Here is a 6,000-nt window from a genome sequence, read left to right on the forward strand (position 1 = left end):
CTGTATCTGCTCCTCCCGATATGGCCTCCAATACATCAGTGAGGCCAAGTGGAAGCTGTTTTGTAGAGCACCTGCGCTCTGTTCATGACAAACAACAAAGCCTTCCAGTCATGAACCATTTCAACTCCGCCTCCCACTTCCTGGATGACGTGTCCATCCTGGGCTTCCTCCAGGGTCACAATGACACCACCTGGAAACTGGAGGAGCAGCACCACACATTCTACCTGGGGAACCTACAGCCCGATGGCCTAAATGTAGACTCTACCAGCTTCAAAATCTCCCCACACCCACCCTCATTCCACAACCAACCCTCCCTCTCATCCCCGCCTCCTTGACCTGACACAACCTGCCCATCTTCTCTCCCACCTATCCACCCCTCCGTTCCCACTGACCAATCTCCACCACTCCCTACCTGCACTCACCTGTTCCCATCCCACCTACCTTCCCCAGCCCCACCACTTCTGTCTATTTATTTCGGAGCTCCCTTCCCCCTCCCCCATTTCTGAAGAGGAGTCCTGACCCAAAATGTCAACCATCCTGCTCCTCCGATGCCGTGTTCCTCCAGCTCACCACTGTGTTATTCCTGACTCCAGCATCGGCAGTTCCAACTATCTCAAACCAAATAGAGTTCTCCATTGTAAGGTTTCATTCAAGTCTCGATGACATAGTTTTCTTTCTCTCTTTTGCACTGTGCAGATGTCAGAGTCATGTCATGCTTTACATTATCATCATCATTAACATACCCATTTCTCATTAGACTACAAACACTTTGGAGGTTACAGAAAACATTTACAAGCATGGTTTCAGCAAAGGGCTTCAAATACATGCACATATATTAGAAGCTGGTGTTGTTCTCTTTTCACAACAGAAGGTTGAAAGAAGATTAGATATAGATGTTCACAATCTTGAAGGGTCTAGAGAGAACAGAAATGGAAAAATTGTTCCGATTGACAGAATGGGTGAAAACCTGGGAGCACAGATTTAAAGAGGATTGACAAACAAAACCAAAAGCGATATGAGGTTTTTTTTTTATTTTAACTGCAGTACGTGATTAAGGTCTGCAATGCATTCCTGTGGAGTGAAGACAGATTCAGTCAAGGATTTCAAAAGGAAATTGGATAAGCAACTGAAGAGAAAAATATCACAGGTCCACAGGGAAAAGACGAGGGAGTGAGATGAGCTGATCTGCTCTGCCAGACAGCCAGCATGAACACAGTAGATTGATTGGTCTCCTTCTGGGCTGAAGCCTATAGCAGCACCAACTCAGAGTTAAAGTCCAGTCTGCTATAAGAAACTGATTAGATGCTGATTCAGTTATGATGCAAATGATAGGGGGTTAGAAAGCTAATCCACCGACATGATGCAGAGGCATGTAGAGCAAGAGAGAAGACTGGATGCTTATGTTAAGAAAAGATTACTGGATAAAGTATTTGGTCAAATATGTTTAGACAACTGTAGACATTGCTTGAGCCAAAATTTGGCGAGACTGCTGGAATGGATATATTTTTGGCAGGAAGGGTTTATTTATCATGGGACTAGAATTTAGATTTTTTTCATCAAATATTGGAGGCATATCTGACTGCAGGCCCTGTTTGTGACGACTTATTCATGGAAATTTGTCAGTAGAGCTGAAGCTAAAGCTAAGTCAATGGTGTGAGGAGGTGTTGCCCATTGATTAAACAGGGCATGTGCAGATTCACTGCAGTTTGCAGTTGTCCTCTGCTCCGGCAACAAATGCCCAGCACTATGCTACCACTGAGGTTTTGTGGGACAGATTGGTGAGCGCCTTCCGCTTCCAAATAATCATAGTTATGTCACAAGAGGTCATCTCTTGGAACTTCAGGATACATATTGAGCCTTTTGCAACTGTCTTCCTGGTGGTCATCCAGAATCAAACCATAGTCCAGTTTTGTGGCAGAAATCCATGTACTCAAACCTCTTGCAAGGCAGCAGCACAAGCAACTTGATTGCGAAACCTCACAAAAATCTTTTTCATTTCACAAGCACGTTATTATGGCATTAACTCCAGATGGGGACCAGGTATCTGTCGTGTCACAGTAGGATTGGTGTTGGGAACCTTGTTGTTTGCGTCATTCTTAAAGATTTGGACCAAGACATAAATTGGAACAGTCCATAATGCTTGCCAATGTTTATAATGAACGTAGACCTCAAGTTTTTAAAAATTGACAAATCCGATAGAGATAATAAAATGTGAGGCTGGATGAACACAGCAGGCCAAGCAGCATCTCAGGAGCACAAAAGCTGACGTTTCGGGCCTAGACCCTTCATCAGAGAGGGGGATGGGGGGAGGGAACTGGAATAAATAGGGAGAGAGGGGGAGGCGGACCGAAGATGGAGAGTAAAGAAGATAGGTGGAGAGGGTGTACCTCCCCACCTACACCCTCTCCACCTATCTTCTTTACTCTCCATCTTCGGTCCGCCTCCCCCTCTCTCCCTATTTATTCCAGTTCCCTCCCCCCATCCCCCTCTCTGATGAAGGGTCTAGGCCCGAAACGTCAGCTTTTGTGCTCCTGAGATGCTGCTTGGCCTGCTGTGTTCATCCAGCCTCACATTTTATTATCTTGGAATCTCCAGCATCTGCAGTTCCCATTATCTCAAATCCGATAGAGATGTGCTTTTTTTGTGCTGACTCACTGGAGTTGCACCCAGAGGTGATAGCAATGCCGACTGAGCTATTGCTGATACTATTCTGCTATAAAATCAAAGCGGTATTAACTACTGCATAATTACAGACCAAATACTGTATTTTAAGGATGTGGTTGAAAATATGCAGCAAGTCATGAGACCTACTGAGTTAGAAGGCTGAGAGTCTGTTGACCCATGTTATATTATCATTTATCATTGCTTGTTCCTATCTGTACAAGCCTATAACATTATGAACAGCCTAGAAAACTAGTGTGCCAATCTCCTTGCACTCCATTGCTCTCATTATGTCTAGTTAAGGTTCATAATGACTGTTGATCACTATCTAAGCCTAGACAATTGTTCCTTATTGTCAGTAATTATCAGTAATGGGGTAGCCTACACTTAACAGACTAATACTCTCATTCCTTTCTGACTGGCTCACTGCTCAGAGGTGAATAATCTACATTCTGATGAGTGTTTATATTCTTGTTCTTAAACCTGATAAATTCTATTTTAGATAACAAAGTGTGAGGCTGGATGAACACAGCAGGCCAAACAGCATCTTAAAATCACTAGGAGAAACAGCATTTACTTCCTTGTTACGTGATCTCGCCTAATTACTGTTTCTAGGGGCATAATCACTTTGTGTTATGCTAGTATTCAGGACAATAATTGGGTAAGTTGCTTTCAGAATGGGGGTACAATAGAACAGATTTAATTCATGCTTACTCCTTTCAACCTGGGTGGTGTTCTGAGCTATGAGCTTTGTTCCTACACATTGGTTGTAATATTGCATGTCAAAATATCAGAAAAAAATATAGAAGTTGAAACTCCTCATGCACACAATCCTCAAAATGCACTGTTGAATACTGAAATGCACATTTGTAACATATCCAACCGAAATTTTTCAGGGAATCAATTTCCTTGAGAAGAATTAGATATACTAAGAGTTAGCATGCAATTATAGTTTGCATGCATAATGGAAATTTTCTTCTTTTTCACCCAGATGGTGGAGAGCCTATGGGATTCGTTACCACAGAAAGCAGTCATCAAGACCAAACCATTGTATGATTTCAAGCAGGAGTTCAATCTGGACCTTGAAGTTAAAAGGAATCAAAGGATACGTGGGGGGAAAGCAGGAAGAAAGTATTGAGTTGTGTGATTAGTTATGATCGTAACGAATGGCAGAGCAGGCTGAACGGGCCGAATGGCGACTGTGGCTCTCATTTTCTACATTAACCCCACCAGGATAATGTTCAGACTTTCATATGGAATTAGATGTTACAACAGAAGGGAAATTTTGAGTGTTAAATCGGTTTCACTGATATTTCTGTTCAAGTTGTGTGTCAACGTTGTTCAATACCGATAATAAATGGGAGGTCATGACTCATGCAGCAGGCAGCTAATCAGCATTATTTTTTCCAGACATTTCTGATGTCAGCCAATGGAATTTCTATTCATTGCAAGTAAACCTGACGGGGGGCTTTACAATGTCCAAATTCAAGGGACAGAATTGGTTAAAAAAAAACAAGATGCTTCCAGTGTTCCCATGAAAAATAACTTTCCAGCTGATATTTAGTGTGTTTCTTTTTCCCCAAAGCTTTTTCTCCAATTAAATATCAATTGCTTATTAGGTCATTCTTTGATTCTGCTACTTCTTGAATCATTCAAAAAAATCATTTGGCAAGTCCTTGTTTATGAGTCATTTTTTAAATTCTCAAACCACATCAACTTATGCTACAAGTGGAATTAGATGAAAGGAGGCACATGCACAGAATCATCAGGTTTCAAAACACCAGTTTGGCAAGACTTGCCCAATTCCTAAGAGCCATCTCTAACACACCAGCTCATAATGTCTCTGGAGATTTGGTCCTGCTGGCATCAGATTAGCATGAATCCATTTGCAGATCTGTTATCTGACAGCTAAAAAGGATATCTGAATCCAAATTGCACCAGAGGAAACAGGGGTCACTTGTAAGTAGGGTTACCAGTACTCTTTATTTCACACATTTATTCTTGGAATGTAGATTCACAGGCAAGTCTGACATTTATTACCATCCCTCGATGCTCGCTAGGCCACTTCCAACAGATCCATGGTGAGTTAACTGTTGACAGGGTTTCTTTCCAGTCCATGTTTTTAAACGAAATTCTCAAACTGCGATGATGGCATTTGAACTCAATCTCAGGATTACCATTGCACAACCACTCTTCAGTACTTTTCTTTTAACACCACTTGTTTTTAGCCTAGCCTAGAAGAATCAGACAATTCTTCTCCGTACATGTTTGGTTAGAATAGAGCACTACTTCAATCAATACAATCAAATATTGAATATTGTAGCTCTGGGAACTTGACCAAAGCACCTAATGCTGTTTCACTGGTGCTTTACCCAAATACAGTAGAATTAATAGCAAATGTGCAACATTTTGCACAGCAAGGGACTTTATGCTGGGTATATTGAACAATGTGTAGAGTCAACTGCACCATTTGGTAACCTTACTTTGTTAGCTCCTGAGATGTGCAATATTTGTATGTGAGTCCTGTAGATATTGAACATAACATTAAACCTTTCTACCATACCCTGCCAACATTGCTGTCCTTTGGAAGTGTCAAGCACAACAATCTTCTCACACCCATCTCATGCTGCAGTTGATCAACTTGCCAGAATTTTAAACGGGTCGCTGGAAATGGGCTGCAAGGTGCTATTGCTTATCCCATCCAGAATGTGACAGATTTTGAGATTGTTCATAATTTGAGACTTCTCATCCTTGTTTTCAAATCCTTCTATGTTCTCGCTCCTTCCTATATGTATAATTGTCTACAACCATACAATGCTACAAAGATCTCTGTGGTGCACAGCTCCAGCCTCTTATCTCTTTGGATTTCCTTCACTCCACTCATACCTTCTGCTCTCCACATTCTTTGGACCTCTCTGTTTCTTTACCTGTCTTTCCTCCTTTAAAGATGTTTCTTAATAATTATCTGAATCCAAATTGCACCCTAGGAAACGGGGGTCACTTATAAATAGGGTTAGTTATTTATTTCACACATTTATTTGACCAAGCCTTTTAGCCAACTGCTCCAGTATTTCCTAATCTGGCTCAGTGCCAAACTTTGCTTGCTCTTTTTTTTTGTAAACTGTACTCAAGTCGTTGTGCAACCGTCATATTAGATAAAAATTACTTCAGCATTATTTCTCTTTGATGTGACTTCTACCATTGGGACAGCTAAGAGCAATAACATCTTGCAAACACCAACAACTCCCAAGTTCTCTCTCACACTCTACCCTGACATATATCAGCATTTCTTCACAATGGCTGGGTGTATAATATTGTATTCTTGACTTAAAATAATTG

General features: G+C 41.4%; 1 long non-coding RNA gene across 1 annotated transcript in view; it reads left to right on the forward strand.

Annotated features, from left to right (window-relative positions):
- LOC132210545 (uncharacterized) overlaps nt 1-4,400 on the forward strand; it is a 127,860-nt gene extending 123,460 nt beyond the window's left edge. Inside the window, exon 3 of the long non-coding RNA XR_009446688.1 lies at nt 3,653-4,400. This is a non-coding gene — a long non-coding RNA (uncharacterized LOC132210545). The remainder of the gene's footprint in view (nt 1-3,652) is intronic.
- The last annotated feature ends 1,600 nt before the right edge of the window (nt 4,401-6,000 follow it).

This window comes from Stegostoma tigrinum, chromosome 1 (assembly GCF_030684315.1).
Source record: "Stegostoma tigrinum isolate sSteTig4 chromosome 1, sSteTig4.hap1, whole genome shotgun sequence".
Taxonomy (NCBI): domain Eukaryota; kingdom Metazoa; phylum Chordata; class Chondrichthyes; order Orectolobiformes; family Stegostomatidae; genus Stegostoma; species Stegostoma tigrinum.